General features: G+C 37.4%; 1 protein-coding gene across 2 annotated transcripts in view; it reads left to right on the forward strand.

Annotated features, from left to right (window-relative positions):
• Window positions 1-17,850, forward strand: part of LOC134299153 (uncharacterized) — a 136,592-nt gene that overhangs the window by 110,750 nt on the left and 7,992 nt on the right. Inside the window, exon 4 of one of the 2 annotated variants that reach the window (XM_062981063.1) lies at window positions 16,968-17,263. The exons of the other annotated variant lie outside the window; for it this stretch is intronic. The gene's annotated coding sequence lies outside the window, so the exon portion shown is untranslated. Of the gene's footprint in view, window positions 1-16,967; window positions 17,264-17,850 lie in introns of those variants that run through there. 2 annotated transcript variants of the gene reach the window in all.

The following is a 17,850-nucleotide window of genomic DNA, read 5'->3' on the forward strand; positions in this document are numbered from 1 at the left end:
TTGTAGGAGGTCTTGAATTATGTATCTTCCATTTCCCTGCTCTGCATAAAATCCAGAAGTAAAGCATCTCCAACAGATGTATGTCTCGCTTCTCCTTAAAGATCTCAAGAAAGGAAGAGCTGAGCCTCGGTATGATAGATCATGCTGATATGTAATCTTTGTACTGAATCCACAAGGACAAAAGAAAGAAAGGAAGTCTAAGATGCGCCTTGTAACCTGCTGACATGATTTTATTATTTAGATCCTAAATAGACCATAGTAAAATTATTTTCTTAATTCAGTACTTGCATATTTGTATCCAAATACTCCTGACCCTGTCTCTTAAATGACTCAACCAGTTTGCTTTAAAGATAGAGACTCCACTATATAATAAATAGAGAATCCATAGGGATTAGATGACTGATGGAGATTAGGACACAAGATCATTTGTGTTTGGAAGAAGTAAGGACATTTGGAAGAAGAGGAGGGTGTCCTTGTGATTGGCATTGCTGCAAACTGGATTTGGCTGCTTTAGTACAGAAGCACTTTGCAATAGTGATAAATTGCTTTGCAGCAATTTGGGAAATGGTGAAATATAGCTTGGTAAAATATAACCTTGGGAAAGAAATGTTAAAATTCCAAAGAATGCATCTGTATTTTTCGTTTCACAGTCTCTCAGAGAAAAGGGATCAATCAATCCATCTTCTCTCACATTAGAAGATCTTAGTTATTCAAGCAGCTTATGAACAGCTTTGTTCATGTTAACAAATTGCTCACATAAGTCTGTAGGAGGGGACAATATGGCCATATAATCATATGCTAACTCACTGGCTTAAATATGTAACATACTGATAGTCTGGGAAGCAGGAAGAAGAAAAAAACCTCTTTAGAAAAGATGTAAATCCAAAGTCAAATTTAATCATTTCAGAATTTAATTCAAATATCATAAATCTGTTCATGTCAACTGTAAAACATACACCCATGATTCCATTTTGGAAGGCTATACTGGAGCAGCTTCCTCCTGCACATCTAGACAATGTCCTAAATCCTATTAGTCCTGACTAAACTAAAGTAAAATTGAATTAATGGATTTTACTTATGTATTAACCAACAGGATTCCAACAGGAATTTCTGCTATCATGTGTATTACATGGGTTTGCCCAGCACTAAACTTTCTGAACATGCCTTGGTGCAAACCTGTGCAGAAACCTATCTATACACAGGCATGTTACTTCTACAATAAACTCTTTTCAGTTACTCTGGATTGTGGGTGAAATAAGACTTGGTTCATTATAAGATAGAAAGATTAAAAGGCTTCTCTTCTCACCCAGATAATCATATACTAAAGGTTTTGCAATTATATATTGTTTCACTCAAAGTTCAGGAAAGATAACTGCTTCAACCTTGACTCCTAGAATTCTCCAATTAGAAAGTCTTTTAGTTCAACCCCTTGCCATGCAGGAAAAGCACAATCAAAGCACCCCCCCCCCAAAGATGGTCATCTAGCCTCTGTTTAACAACCTTCAAAGAAGGAGTTTCCACTACCCTCTGCAGCAAAGAGTTCCACCGTTGAACAGCTCTCATGGTCAGGAAGTTCTTCCTAATGTTCAGGTGGAATCTCATTTCTTGTAATTTGAACCCATTGCTCCGAGTCCTAATCTCCATGGCAGCAGTAAACAAGCCTGTTCTCCCTTCCTTACAACATTCTTACAACATATTAATTTGTTGTAATTGGAATGAATTTTATGTTGTTTTATTTGATTGTATATTGTTGGGCTTGGTCTCCATATAAGCAGCCCCGAATCCCCTCGGGGAGATGGGGTGGGATACAAGAATAAAATTATTATTATTATTATTATTATTATTATTATTATTATTATTATTATTATCCTTTCAAATATCTAAACATGGCTATCAACCTTCTCTTCGGCAGACTAAACATGCCCAGCTCTTTAAGCCATTCCTCATAGGGCATGGTTTCCAGACCTTTCATCATTTTAGACACATCAATCCCTACTATCTTATGATCATCTGAAAACTATGTTGACCTATAGTAGGGCGTCTCAAACTTTTTCCACTCAACCTCTTTTTGTCTGAGAAATTCAGAATTCTTTTACTATTGCCAGATTTTTTCATAATCATGACATTGAGCTAAGGGGACCCCATTTGGGGTTGGGACCCAGAATTTAAGAATCAGTGCTCTATAGGAGCTTGCCCATGTTAAAAGATCTCATGGGATGACTTTCTCTCAATCTCATAACTGTCATAGGAACGTCTGGCAGAGACATATAAGAGGGTCTCCTCAGTGGGTATTTCCAGGTTGTTGTTGTTGTTGTTGTTGTTGTTGTTGTTGTTGTTGTTAAGTTTAAAAAACACACACACACTAGTGCTAAGTGATATCTAGTTTTCTTTTTGTACTGAATACTATTGTAAAGTTCTGGAAAGAACATATCCACTCTTCATGCTGCTAAATGTCAAAATATACTTGTCTAGAGCTATGACAGCTACAATCCAGAACATGTGTCATGGCAAAAGGTTCACTTCTAAGGCAACATTTTTTTATGTTCAATCCTCCAACTGGGGATAGCCTTTTAAGGTATAGTAAAAGTTTCAGCAAAAATGAAGTAAGAAGATTAGATGAAATGCCAGAAATGATGATAACCCTTCCATCCAAGGCCCCTTTCCCTTCGATTTCCAAAGTAATTGACTGAGAGCAAAATATCCAGTTTACAAGGTTTTAAAAAACAGGTTGTAAATCCATGAAAACTGAAATGTAGTGATTAAAGTTAACGTTCATGCTACAGCAACAAAAACATGTTCAAAAATAAAGTTGGGAAGGACATAAATAAAATCTATAATTGTCCAGTTCAAAGACCTTCACTTTTCATGAAATATAGATTAAGATCACCAAGCAAATATATTCCCCAAGAATGGGATATGGCAACTGAAAAGTTGCAAGTGTCAGAAAGTTTTACTATCAGTGCTTTATAAATAAAGATGTTCTCTTATCAGAAGATCCAGTACTAAGAGGAAAAATGCCATTGTGTCAATTGGTTGCACTCACATGAGATTACTGAGAATGGCAGAAAGAATGACACACAGAGAGAGCAACAATCTGCTTCATTTTTGTCTATCCAAGAGTGAATATAATTGAAAGTTATCTGTTGAAAAATGTATATTACAATTACCAATAATTTCCATGTACTTAACCTCAGATCTATTAGATGTAATTCAGCACTAGCCACAGCAAATGGGTTTGCTGTATTTTAAAGCTCTCAACTTCGAACTAAATGGCGTTCAGAATATGCTAGGGTGGATGCTTTGAAATAGTATTAGGTATTCTGAATGAAACATTACTTTTTAAAGAAGTAGCTTGAAATATATTATCAAACCTGAAAACAGAAATTTAAATTAAGAATTTTATTTTAAAAGGTTTAAGACTCACATTCAAGCCCCTTGTATAAGAGACATCACAAATGATTTCAAGAAAACAAGATGAAGTGATCAATTCACAATCTAAGGAGCAAAACAGGTGTGATACAGAATGTATTAATGGATCTCTGTATGTGTGTTTATATTCATGTGCAGCTATTTATGCTATACATGTGGTGATATGGTAAGAGCATGTGAAAGGCTATGCTCCACAACACCCAAAACTACTTATAAACTAGAGCTTGGAAATGTTATTTTCAGGAATAGAGTTCACAGAATCCTTCAGCCATCATGGCCATTCTCCATACCATCCGAGAATGGTAGAAGTTGCTATCAAAAAGCATGTTTTTTCAAAGACTGTTCTAATGCCTTCTCATGTTCAGCATTCAAAGGCTGCCAGATATTTTCTCAATACCTCATTACCTTGGTGGCATATGCCAGTTCAGCTATAATTTACCTACAGAGCCCACTGGCTTCCATCCCATGGGGTAGAGGAATTTATGGCAGGGCTCTGCAGGTAAACTATAGCACAACCAGCATTTGCTGCCATGGCAGCAACACGAGAGCCTCTCAGCTCCAGGGATTCTTGGAAGATATGGATTTTCTGGACCAATCACAGTCTGGTTTCAGGCCTGGGTTCAGTACCGAGACAGCTTTGGTCGCCTTGGTGGATGACCTCCGCAGGGAGCTGGACAGGGGGAGTGTGACCCTGCTGGTTCTCTTGGACATCTCAGCGGCTTTCGATACCATCAACCATGGTATCCTTCTGGGGCGGCTCTCTGGGATGGGTCTTGGGGGTACTGCACTGCAGTGGCTCCAGTCCTTTCTGGAGGGTCGTTCCCAGTTGGTGAAGCTGGGGGACACCTGCTCGGACCCCTGGCCATTGACCTGTGGGGTCCCGCAAGGTTCTATTTTATCCCCCATGCTTTTTAACATCTACATGAAACCGCTGGGAGAGATCATCCGGAGTTTTGGAGTACGGTGCCATCTCTACGCGGATGACACCCAACTCTACTACTCTTTTCCACCTAAATCCAAGGAAGCCCCTCGGATTCTGGACCAGTGTCTGGCCGCTGTGTTGGCCTGGATGAGGGTGAACAAACTGAGACTTAATCCCGACAAGACAGAGGTCCTCCAGGTCAGTCGTACGTCTGATCGGGGTATTGGGTGGCAACCTGTGCTTGACGGGGTCGCACTCCCCCTGAAGGCGCAGGTCCGCAGTCTGGGGGTCCTCCTGGATTCGGGGCTGACGCTTGAGGCTCAGGTGTCGGCCGTGGCCGGGAGGGCCTTTGCACAACTAAAACTTGTGCACCAGCTGCGACCGTACCTCGAGAAGTCTGATCTGACCAGGGTGGTCCATGCCTTAGTTACCTCTAGACTGGACTATTGCAATGCGCTCTACGTGGGGCTGCCTTTGAAGACGGCTCGGAAATTACAACTAGTACAGCGTTCGGCAGCCAGGCTTCTAACCGGAGCGAATTACAGGGCGCGTTCAACGCCTCTGTTTAAGGAGCTCCACTGGCTGCCATTTACTTTCCGGGCCCAATTCAAGGTGCAGGTTATCACCTACAAAGCACTAAACGGTTTGGGACCCACCTATCTTAGAGACCGCATCTCCCTCTATGAATCCACACGTTCTCTTCGCTCGTCGGGGGAGGCCCTTCTCTCGCTCCCACCACCCTCACAGTCGCGGTTGGTGGGGACGAGAGAGAGGGCCTTCTCTGTCGTGGCCCCCCGGCTTTGGAACTTGCTCCCTAGAGAGATCAGGCAGGCCCCTACCCTCCTCTCCTTCCGGAAGAGCTTAAAAACCTGGCTGTTCCAAAAGGCCTTCTATGTTTAGTTGTTGCTGGATTGATCTATTTGTCCATTCCATAATAGTCCCATTGTTGTTGTCTTGCCATTTTATACAGCACTTTATTGTCCATTCAACTTGAGATTTCCTTTCTCATTTCGTAACACTCTACATTCGCCTGGGTTCTACGAATTAGTCTCCTGTTTTTAACACTGTATCCTGCTTGTTGATTTTAATAATTGTTTTTATTGATGTTGATGTTTTTTTACTGGGATAATTGTTTTATTGCTTTGTTACTGTTATTTGTTTGTTTTATCGGGCCTGGCCACATGTAAGCTACCCCGAGTCCCTTTGGGGAGATGGGGCGGGGTATAAAAATAAAGTTATTATTATTATTATTATTATTATTATTATTATTATTATTATTATTATTATTATTGTGTTGCACCAGCAACAATGAAGGGAAGCTGGGCTGTTGACACTTCCCCCTATAGATGGGGACTCGGATGAGTCGGGCAATGTGAAGCGATGGGTTCCCCACACACCCTGACGGGCACCACCGCATTCACCATGATCCGTGGCAATTCTGGCAGCCTTTATAATAAGATCATAGGTTTTGGCCAAGTGAAATGATATCCCATCTTATTCGGAGAAGTTAGTGAGTGCATTGCCTACAAATCCACATACATTCACCTTCAGTGTGTCTACAAAAGTCCCAGAAACAAAGAGATTGGGAAGAGATAGTGTTTACATGCAGAAACTTTTAACTGTCATCTGTATAAACTAAATGCCTAAATAGAGTTTTTGCATTTCAAAACAAAAGTGATCAAAAGGGCATACATGTTGATCAGACCACCATTAGTGAGAAAAGTGGTATGTAACTTATCATTTTAACACTAATTTCTTGACGGAATAAGAGGTATTACCTCCAGTGGAGAAAACCAAACAAATTTCTGTCTTCTATTTCTGGGAGGAGCTAATTACAGGACCCATTTCGGTTGAGAAATAGAGCTAGAAGCACAATAAAAATATATAATTTGTAATCAAATTCAACAGTGTTAGAACCTTTTCTACCACTGTGAAATCTTGTAATGCGATCTAATTTATATGCATACCACTCTTGTGTTTATCAGACATGAGTTACATAGGACCTACTCCTGAGAAAATATATATGGAACTGCAGCTTTACTTTTACAAGGATAATACAAATTTTAAGATGTGAATGAAGACATACTTTTAATTAACTGGCATGTATCTTTCTGGTTCAAGGAATGAGGAAGCAGGGAGCAGTCAAGTTACAGTTTGACCTCATCTGGGTTTACTGTCTGCTTGCAAGTACTTTAATTCCCAGGATAGCAGAAGATGGCTGAGGCTACAAAATTATTTTCATTCCTAACGCTTGAGATTGTCAACCTGATATGGCATTGAACTGCCCATTTTATCTCCAATAGATGGATTAATCTTGTCAAAGCAGTTATGCTTCTTTTGCCAATTTTTCTGCAGACTGTATGTGTCAATGTGCACATCAGTTGAGGGGGAGCTTTAAATGATATCTCATTTTGAATTATGATTTTTAATCTGTTTAATATATTTCCCAGAAAATGTCATCTTTATGTAATTGATAACTCAAATACGTGTAAAACAACGAATAAATGAACAAATATGCCATAATTGGCTGTTACTATGGATATTCATAAGATGGCTTCACTTGTGAAAGTTGAAAAGAATTAGTCTGGTAAAACTTTTCAATAGTTGGCCTTATCCATAAAACAGCAATTATATCATTACAGTTGTCATTAAAGTTTTCAATAGCTAGCCTTTTCCCTAAAACAGCAATTATAACATCATTATCATTGTTATAATTGCAAAGTGCATATTACAGTTATTCCACACATATTTGGTGTTAGGAGAAGGATTTTGCGATCCCAGAAGGTTGCAACTTAGAAACAATATTGCAGAGAAAATATTCTGATCACAGGTTCACACAAGTATGGAAGGAATGGTCCATTGAGTATTAGCTGTTTCTATATTGTCATTGTGTGCAGAACTGTCTTATACAGAAAGCTTTTTGTTCACCTTTCCAAATTTGGGGGGGGGGGGTGTTGTTATTGCCAAGATAGCTGTTTGTAGTCAGAAGCTCTAGGCTCCTCAGGAGAGTTTCATATACCCCCCAAAAAGCAGCTGACATAAGAAACCATGTCTGTTCTTAGTGGACGTTAGAGGACTCCAATGAATCTCTTTTACAAATGACAAACAAAAAAGTAAGAACCCTGTATTCTTTCTTGAGGAGTTATTTATTTATTTATTTATTTCAATTTTTTATACCCCGCCCTTCTCACCCGAGGGGACTCAGGGCGGCTTACAAGTGGCAATTGATGCCGTTACACTGATATACAATAAACTAAAACGATTAAAACAGTTTACACAGTCATAATCAAATAAACAATTTGTACAAATATGAAAAGCTGAGTAGTTAAGTTAAAACACATATCCATATTTAAAGCCATTTCCATTAAATATTCATTTCACGGGAAGCCATGTAGTTACTATTCCTCATAAACTTATAAAATTACAAACCTTACAGATTGCCTTGCTGAGTCACACCTTTGCTGATATGAGTATGAGCATCACAAGTTCTGGTTTCTCTTCTTGAGTAGGTCTTAGGGGGAAGAGTACTTTGGCTACCAAATGAAAACTGCTCATTTTAGTCTCTCTCCTTCTGGAATTCTGGAAAAATTTGAAGGATTGAAGCAAGTCAGATTGTAAATCTGTAACACACCTGGATTCAATCTGGGGATTAATCTCAGGACCTAAATTTGTTTATTCTGACAACCCTTGATTATTGAACACACTAGGGCCAGCAAACGAATCCCTCCTCCTCTCTGCTATAGAAACCTGGTATTACATGGTGCATGACTGTAAACAGCTCTCCGGTTATTGGAATTCAATGGCTAGCATATTTTCAATGGCCGTATGATTTAACCAGTAACATGTGTCACTAGGTATGTGAGCTGCAGTTCTTGAAAACTAGTTTCTAACATGTACTGTTAATATAACTCACCAGGAATAATTGCTAGTTCACATACTTACCTTTAGATATTGCATAGATGGAATGGAAGAAGAGAGTAGGTTTGGGGTTCTGCCATCAACACAAAATTGCATTTAAGGGTGACCATTAATGCCCAGCATGGGTTCAGAACCAAGAAATCATTGGTCCACACATAATTCTGTTGTCTGCTTGCATCTACTTCCTTTACAGATGGTTGCAACATCCTCATTAGTACATCACCTTGTTCCTCTCTGTAGTTGCTATAGAGAAATAGGACATGAGAAAGATATGTCAATGTGAATGTTACTGCTCACCTTCTTTCATTCTCTCTAATACATTGCAATTCATTTAAACCCGGTACATTGGCAAAAGCTTGCCCACTTTATCGAGATGGATGGCTACACTGGATGGTTTTCTGAGAGAACACAGTGTGCTTTTTGTTGGAGTTGCTTAAATAATTGTTCCAGTTTTGCTAAAATTCCAGTTAACCTTTCAATGTGTTTCCAGGAGGTGATGATGTTCCAGAAACAAATATCTTCCCCCCACTTTTCTAATTTCTTAACTAGGTGATCAGCTCCACAGAAAAAGTGGCTGTAATAACACAGTCCAATTAGAACACGGTGTGGACAAGCTTATATAAGTAAATGATGAAATAGATAATGTGAGAACATTTATTGTAGCTGAATTTGATGTTGACATTAAGCACTGGTATTTTGACTAAAGTGCACAGTGAACAGCTGGGGTAACAATTATATTAATGGACAGTTCAGATGAAAATCTGTTGATTTTTCCTCCAAGAAAAATGGTCTCATTTTTACCTTCACAAGTCAAATAACACATGGAAACAGTGTCAAAAAGGTGACAGGAAATTATTTTCCACATTTGAAATGAAAATATTTACTTATGTTTGTCATATGCTTAGTGTTTAGGGGCTTTTGTTTCTTTTGGTACTTTTTGTTGATTGCCAAATTTACATTTTTCGATGAGGAATCATTTATTCATACATTATAATATTATTTATTCATTTCTTTAAACATGTTGACACAGAACGATTGTCATAGTAGAGATGTAAAGAATGTTCAATATTTTCTTCCTCTTGATCAGAAAGTGTCTTGACACATTGATAAAATGGTCAACCATTGCTAGAATTTTTTTTTACATTTTGGGCCTGTTTCTGAAAAATGTGGACTTTGCATGAATTTTGGCACAGTTGGGTCTATTACATTAATATACATATTTTCTGTTCTGAAAAGAGTACAGTGTTTTCCGTGGAAAGATTTGAGGTTTTGCAGAAAGCAAATTTTTAAATAAAAGGTACAAAAAACAAAAAAAAACAAAATGTGCAAAATAATCTCACTCACTGTGAAGAGAAAACTTTGAAATTGTTATTTCATACAAGAATGAAATAATTGTAGAAATACTATTTCACATTGAATTTCCCATTTCAAGAGTTGAGCTTCCTATAATACCAGAAATTTGAAATTAAAAAAAAAAGTCAGGGATCTATTTAGCAAGTTAATCTGGCTGATCAACAAGCTGTTGGGTTGTTGTGAGTTTTCCAGGCTGTATGGCCATGTTCCAGAAGCATTCCAGAAGCAAGGCCACTCAACGAGGAAAACTTACAACAACCCAGTGATTCCGGATGAAAGCCTTTGACAAGTTGTTGTTTTTGTTAGTCTGGCTTACTCCAGCAAGAAACCATTTTAATAAGAAGCCATTCAGAAAAAATGGATTTAATTGCATTAGAAGGACCACACATCGGGAACTTTTAGGGGAAAAAATGCAAAATAAAACAAAAATTAAAACAAATCATATAGAAAATGTAGAATTAATTGCTCTTTTGATATTTTAAATTTTGTGTAAGTTAAAATAAGAGAATGGTGTAAGTACAGTGGGCCCTTGAGATTCACTGGGGTTTGGTTCCAGAACCTCCCATGAATACCAATCTCTATGGATGCTCATGTCTCATTATATACAAAGGTGTAGTGAAATGGTGTTGCTTGTATGTCATGGTTAATTTCAAAGTTTTCTTTTGAATTTTTTTTTTTGGGTGGAGGGATATTTTCAAGCTGTGGATGACTGAATTGCTGGCCAACTCTATACAAGTCTGTACTTGTTTGCAAATTCACACTGTTGGCTTATGCGTTACTGCCAATCTGGTATAGTTCAAGTGAAGTTCTATATAGCAAAGTCAGTATCTTACCAGCATTGACAAACATCTCACTATTATCCCAAGAAGATATTTATGTTCCTGCAGATCTGATTTTTAGTTTGTAAAAGTGCACATTTAATATTGGAAACTAGTTATTTTACTTCTATAATGTGGATCTTAGGAAAAATTAAATTATTTTTAATTTATTATTATTTTCTAACAAATATTGAAAAAATGCTGTTGTGGTTTTAGCTTCCTCTCTCTGAAAGATATGCTTACTGGAGCTATTTGCCTTTTGCACACCATTTCCAAGAGGTTTCTTGGGCTACAGTTCCCAGAATCTCTAAACCACCACAGCCATTCTCATTACTAATGTTACACAAGTGACATAAAATAAAGCTCATGATATCATGTGACATCACTCATTTTCAGTCTCATGCTATTTTGACATGAAGTATGCATATTCATGTATTTATATATGCATTCTCTAAGAAATCAGAACTTTGAATATTAGGACTAAAAATCATTTTGAAAATATTACATGTTAGAAACAGGAAAATTAATCCACTACCATAAACACTTATGATTGAAATAATTTATTTGGTTGAATTAGTATTAATTAATTCATTGCTGAAGATAGTTATCTGGGTCAGACCACTGCATTTCCATAGAATGAAATATATTATAATTCATTTTATTCCGCAAATGGACTAAAAAAAGCACATGCTATAATGGTTGCCTGGGATTGGCGGCAGTCCAGCATATCTGACATGTCAGATTGGAGAAGGCTGCCCTTGTCAGATTGGAGAAGGCTGTCCTTAAACATGAGCTCCCATTTTACAACCCTTCCTGTTTCATATGTCACATATAATTTTTCTTTCCACTCCCCAATGGTCACTCTTCAAACTTTTTCTTTGTTGAAAGTTAATAATTAATTTCATTTAAAAGGTATTGTTCCACTGCACTAAGGGTATTGCTATAATGATCTGCCAGTGAATTAAGAATGGATATTTTAAAAAAATTTAGTCACTGCACATATGCACATCTGAATCACACCTCCCCATTACTAATCAAAATTTGCTCTGCAAAGATCAATGGCATAACACTAGTTTTGCATGCAATGAATCCCAAAAATAATGTACAGCATAAGGAATGGTTTGAGGTAACACCACGTGTATTTATTTAAGACCCTAGCGTTACTCAGTTTTACCCCAAATAACACTAAAATACATATTATGCAGTAATATACAACAGACATTTGTCCAGAACGATCACCATCCAAAAGTTTCCCAAAACTTTCCTTCCATGTATGCCCACATGTGCCACTCTGAAATGCTTCTGGATGCTTGAGGGCCTTGGTGGTCTACTAAGGAAACAAATTACTTCCCCTAACTATTCCATTCCATGATTCATTTCCCCCTTCTTTTCAATTCTGCTTTTTTCATGCAAAACATCAAAGTTCATAGCACCGTGAGAACAAGAGTGCAAAAAAGAAACAGTGCAGTTCACTCCAATAATTTTATGCATGATTGTATATTATAGACTAATATATTATATAAACCCGTCCATAATACAATCTATTAAGGAGCAGAAGAGTGTTGCAATGTATTCCCACCCCCATGAAAGACTTCAAACACTGTCCTCCCATAAACACCTATGTGGCAGGAGGAGGGAGACAACTCCATCTGAGACCTAAAAGGCCTGACATTCTGAAAGGGCCTTAACTGTTTGGGAGCATTGATCTCAAACAAATCACTCTCCATATTCCATTCCATTCATATACTCACGTTTTTGTTTTGTTTTTTCCAAGCTGGGATTGTTTGTAATGTGTAACACAATGGAACTTGGCTTAAGAATTAGCAAGAATTTTGCTTCAGCTTGCTTTTGAAGTGTGAGAGAAAGTGAATGTAAGTGGAATTAAAAATCTGTGCACTCTTAAAAGTAGGTGACAATTTCAATTGCAGTAGAAAGTGGATGCAATAAATTTTCCCACCCCATTACTTCCTTCATGCTGCACATTTGAAATACGTTCACAAAAAGTTTTGTCCCATATAAAGTATGGAAACCATGAAGATCTGGATTGTGCCTCACAACTGAGGACAATTGCACAATCACTTCAACATATGCTGAACGAAAAGTATATTATCCACAAAACAGCTTTATTTGCAGCTGTTGTACCTTACTCCATCATACATTCCTTCTTTGTTTTGTAATAGAGATGATCACTTATTTTTGGGATAGCATGTCATAAAAACAATGCTTTGGAGGAAATTTATGATTGCTATATTCTCTTTTATGAACACTTTTAGTTTTACCCCATTTTTTTGGTTGGAATTAGTGCTACCTTCCAATGACCAACTTTTCCTGGTCATTTGTGTGGTGGGGAATTGCAATCAGTCTCATCCTCCCCTCACCAAAAAATAGTTTGTTTTGCTTAGAAAGGGCAAGGCTAATCCATGCCATCTTTTTTGCCATAAAAATTTGCAAAATACCCCAATAGGTTTGGGGTATTTGCAAGTAATACCTCAGGCAGTTTGTCTATTCCCAATGCTACATTAAGGACTATTATTTTGAGGCAGAATTTTACCCGAGTTTTCAGAAAAAGAGATTTACTTTTCAAATTCTTCTAGTAATAATGACATCATAGATGACAGATATAGCGGATGTCAAATTTCCACTTGTTAACACCCACATCAGAGAATTCATTACTTGACTCATTCACCTATTAGTCAGTCAAACCTATACTGTCAGGTCCATTTACTTAAACTACCTGCCAAACTCTAACTATCATGAATCCTGCTATTGGCCTTGCCCTTGCTCTCCCAGTATTTCCCTTGCTTGATTAAGTTAAGGGGCTCCAGGCTGGCCCCTTAAAGTGGACTTGTGGTTGCATTGTTGTGTGAGTTTTTCAGTTTTAGTATGTATGGCCTGGCTCCAATAACAACTTCATTGGATGCAGTCTTCTCTACGTCTTCCTCCCGTTTTTCTATGCTGCAGAAATTGAGTCTCACGAAGTTCACCACATGACACAAGGCAACTTTGGGCAGGACTCCACTGGGCTATGTTTCAACAGCATACAGAAATAGAGCCCAGAGTGACTTTTGAGGAGTTTGGCATTACCCGACTCCAAATGGCACAAATCCGGGCAAAAAACAGACCTCTATGGTAGTAGAAGATTGATTTTGACAGGAGGGAACACAGTAAGACAGTGTCCCATGCTTTCCCCCACTTTCCCTCTGCTCATGTGATGAGGTTCTTGATAGACTTATTAAGCATATTAGAAACATTTAATAACCCCTAATAATAGCAATATAAACTCAATAAAATCACAGAGAATACTTCCTTTTTTCTCAAATCCAAATCTCTTTCTAATTCAGCTCCAATCCCTGTTTCTATCAGCTCAAAGTCTTGTTGATGTCAACTTCACCCTGTCAGTGCTGTTTCAAAACCGTGTCTGCTTCTCTCAGAGGCAAGCCTCTGCCTTTTGATATGTTTTTTTTAACCACACAGCCACTCTTTTGCCATGAATGGCTGTAATCAAGCCAATTCAGTCTAATATTTCATTCACACCTATTTTTTCCATTTAGTGACAATAATATCAGATGTAACATAACTATTCTTTAATGTATGAACATGACACAGAAAATGCAAAGAGCATGCTGGTCTGTATTTTGAAATATTTGTCTCTGCTTATCCTATAAATCAGTGGTTCTCAACCTGTGGGTCCCCAGAAGTTTTGGCCTTCAACTCCCAGAAAGCCTAACAGCTGGTAAACTGGTTGGAATTTCTGGGAGTTGTAGGCCAAAACACCTGGGGATCCACAGGTTGAGAACCACTGCTATAAATGTTTAATCAGAAGTTGATTTCATTGCATTCAATAGGACTTACTGTAAAATCCTACAAGCTGCTTTAAGTCTCTTTGTAGAAAGAAAAAACAGAGTATAAATAAATATAACAACAACAACAACAACACATTGAAAGGCATCTCTAATAACTCAGATTCCTTCTGAATATCTAACACAGTTCCAATTTTTGTTCGGAAATGCAAATCATGAAAACTATATAGGAATATGCTTTATAGCATGTCAGATTTAAATGAACATCAGCTCCTATAGCTCATTTTGTCTGCATAGAGTGATAGTATCCGCTATTCAAGGTTTCATTTTGTTCCTGTTGTTTCTTGGCCATTCCAGAGATTAAACCCATGAACATTCACATACAGAGCATATGTAACACCACTAAGATGCAGCACTACAGAAGGTGGGAAGGAAATATTTGAAGGCTGACATAAACATACCTAGCATGCTTCTTTTTTTTTTTTTTACCAAAGTACATGGATATAACATATTCCTGTCAGAAAATGGATTAACTAAAATATAGACATTTCTGAGAATTGGTAAATTTGTTATCTTTGGCTACAAACCCAGATGGTGGAAACCTCAGTGGGTTTGTCACACATCCAAAGCATGAAAATCTTAAACTTCACTTGTCATTAAACCCAGATGTTAGTTAGCTGAAAGTGAATAAACTGATTATTTCTCTTTTTCTTGTGGTGTATATTAAATTACCATCATTGTTTTTAATAAACGGACATAACTGCATCAAAACAGCAAATGAAACTGCTTGAAAGGAGAATGTTCTGGACCACATATGTAATCGTGCAAAATGGAATGTGGGTCTGAACTAAGATATAACAATGACATGCCCTTCAAAATAACTCAGTCATGCATCTTCAGTCTCAGAATGTATTGGTATGGAGCAGAAGAGAAAAAAAAGGTACTTAATCAGATCAGTGGTGTGACCAGATAACAAATTGTTACCCTCAATGAGATAACTGCAAAAACAGACAACATGGCAGCCAAATCTGTAACCAATGTTGTTGTTGAGTACCTTCAAATACTTTCCAGCTTATGATGACCTATTAGAGTTTTCAGAGGCTGGGAGTTGTGAAGTGCACAATGTCACCCCATAGCTTTTCATGGCTGAACTGGGATATTCAAATATTCAAACGACTACAACATATAGGCTTTTGTAAGCAGTGTAGTCAGGCAAAATCATAATTCTGCGAAAGAGCTTCTCTGACTGTCTCTTAACTGCAAAGCTCAATACAAGGTGTTGTTGGCCTTTAAATCCCTAAATAATTATGATGCCCATGGAGGTTTATCTAACTTTATGTCTAGTTTGGATGAAAATTAAACTCCACCACTGTTCAACTTTAAAGAAGTTTGACTACAGCTACAGGAACTCTTATTTGCATGGAAACAATTGTCACTAAGGTTTTACAATAAACATGTCGTAATTGCCGTGAAAGAATACTGATACTGATACTAAAATAATAATTTATCAAAAATAAAGTATGATAAGGAAATAAGTTTCTGTATTGTTTTTATGTACCTTTTATGTACCTTTGAGTCAACTTCAATTTATGGTGACCCTATCATAAGGATTTCCTGGCAAGATTTATTCAGAGGAGGTCTATCATTACTTTCCTCTGAGGTTGAGATGGAATATGGTTGGACGAGGCCCCAGAAGTCTCTGCCCAGACGCCCCCCCCCCCCCCGAGCCATAATCATTAACAATTTCAGCAAAGGAGAGGGGAGGGAGAAAGAAGTAATTACAATGTAATAAATGTAATGGAACCACCAAAGTTTCATGTCCTTATTTATCTCTATTATAAGTTATGCATAGAGAAGCTGAAAATCATTTTTAAAGTGCATGACAATGAATATACCGTAAAACTAAAAGTAGTGATGGGCTCTAATAAATATTTCCTATTTCCTGGGGGTTGGAGAAAGATCAGAAGTACAATATTTTATCATACGGTGACTTGACTCCTGCTAGTTAATCACAACTAGTGATTCAATATGTAAACATTTAATCAGTCTATCCTAGTTGGACTCTTAGTTGCAAAATGGGTCTTCAACATTAATCAATTCACCATACAGTATCTGTGTTACTGAACAAACAATGTTTTGGGAATGGCAAAGATTATGATAATGATAATTATCTGAAGTATAGCAATTGACCTCCCGTCTTACATTCTACAGCTCATCCAAGTATGTGGGCTTAAATCTGTCAGTTTAAGGTAACACTTTCTGCATCTGATGAAAAGGAAAGCATCCAGAAAAGCTTATGGCACTTCCTCTTCACTTCCTGCTATTTAAAAATGCATTTCCTAGGTCTAAATTGGCCCACAGGGACCAGAACAGGGTAAAAATGCCCTAAAAGGCATTTTGAGGTGGATATGGCCACACACACACACACACACACACACACAACCCAAAATGCTACTGGAGGCCACATGCAGGTGCACTATGCCCATCCTGGCTCATACATAATAAAAAATGTTAGGTCTTTCAGACTCTGAAAGATGCTTTATTGTTTTTATGATAATGCAATATGATGTTTGTATGATTTTGCATAGAACACAACCATCCATCTTTTAAAAAAAATGGATTTCAGATTATCGTTTCAAATAAAATCTCTTTTAACAAGCTCAATTGTGTATTAGCAACCCAATCGACAGAGTCAGATTTCTGCATTGATTCTATCCTCATTTCCAGATTCACAGTGGAGGGAAGGTTGAAAACCGGTGATTTACATAAGAAAAACCATAAGGCAGGTGGCAAGCCAGAAGCTGATGTGATTCAATACATGTCCATGTGGATTCAAGAAAGAGATTTCAAGATGTCACAGCTGTTGAAACTCTTTACCCTTGCAGTACCATGACAGCAACGTCCAACTCTCAATAATCCCTTTCTGAAAATATAGAGAGTACTTTGTATTCCTCTCCCGTTCAGAACTAAGAAAATAAATATTTCTGTTTCTTTCTGTAGACATGACTAAAATCTAAAGTGTGGTCAGCCTTAAAAATGGTCCTTTCTTTCTTCAGTAACATCATCAGTTATTTAAGAGAAAAGAGAGAAAATGAACCCTGGAATGTAAGTATGTACAGTTCCAAAGGCCATTTAGAAACCTTTGGCTTAGTCGGGGCTATTTAACATATACATGTGTCTGGCATTCTTCATCACAATTGTAATGTGGAACATCAACAATTTTTGTTATCCATACTCTCCCTGCCAGTGGAAAAAGAAACAAAGAGGCCATGGTACAAAATATATTCTATCCCAATCCACTTCATCATCCTCAAGAGAACACAAGACTGCTGCTATTATTGGGTTTTTGTTTAATGCTATATATAGACTTTGCATGAGTCTGTTGTGTAAAAATTTAAAAAAATATTCTTAAAAGACCAATACTTGGACAGTGTGATATTCCTGCTTCATTCAGTGAGACCACATCCTATCACTATAAAAGTAAATGTTCCAGTTGCATGACAAAGACTGAAATGATTAGTTATTAAGTCGTGAACACAACTGAATGTACAGTGAACCTTTAGTATTTATTTTATTTATACAGCATTTTTATCCCGCCTTTCTCACCCAA

This window comes from Anolis carolinensis, chromosome 5, assembly GCF_035594765.1.
Source record: "Anolis carolinensis isolate JA03-04 chromosome 5, rAnoCar3.1.pri, whole genome shotgun sequence".
NCBI lineage: Eukaryota > Metazoa > Chordata > Lepidosauria > Squamata > Dactyloidae > Anolis > Anolis carolinensis.